Genomic DNA, 566 nt, shown 5'->3' with positions numbered 1-566 from the left:
TAGTAATAGTAGTTAGTAGTAATAGTACTAGGTAGTAGTAGTAGTAGTAGTAGTAGTAATAGTATTTAGTTAGTTATTTAGTATTAGCATTAACATTAGTATTATTAGTAATGGTAATATTATTATTATTAGCATATTATTTCAATAGTACTAGCGTATAGAGTGTATGTATGTATATGTATAATGTATATGTATATGTATATATGTTTTATCGTTAGCGTTTATTAGCATTACGTATATATATATATATATATATATATATATAATGTGAATGTGTGTGTGTGTGTGTGTGTGTGTGTGTATGTGTTTACGTTATGTTATTATCAATTTTTTTTTTTTCCTTTTCGTTTTTTAAAATTATTATTATTATTCACTCCCTTTCGTATCCTTCGAATATTCATTCATTTAATCACGATCATCCTTTGTGAATTTTTGCCTTAATCCTTTATCGTCACTTCGCCTCGTCTTGCCTCGTACATCGACGTCGTTATTATATTCATATTTCATATTTCATATTCTTTACTAGCAGTAATAGTATAAGTTTATATAGTTTTTTTTTTTTTTTG

The sequence above is a fragment of the Diprion similis genome, chromosome 13, assembly GCF_021155765.1.
Source record: "Diprion similis isolate iyDipSimi1 chromosome 13, iyDipSimi1.1, whole genome shotgun sequence".
NCBI classification, from domain to species: Eukaryota; Metazoa; Arthropoda; class Insecta; order Hymenoptera; family Diprionidae; genus Diprion; species Diprion similis.
This window is presented reverse-complemented; position numbering follows the sequence as displayed.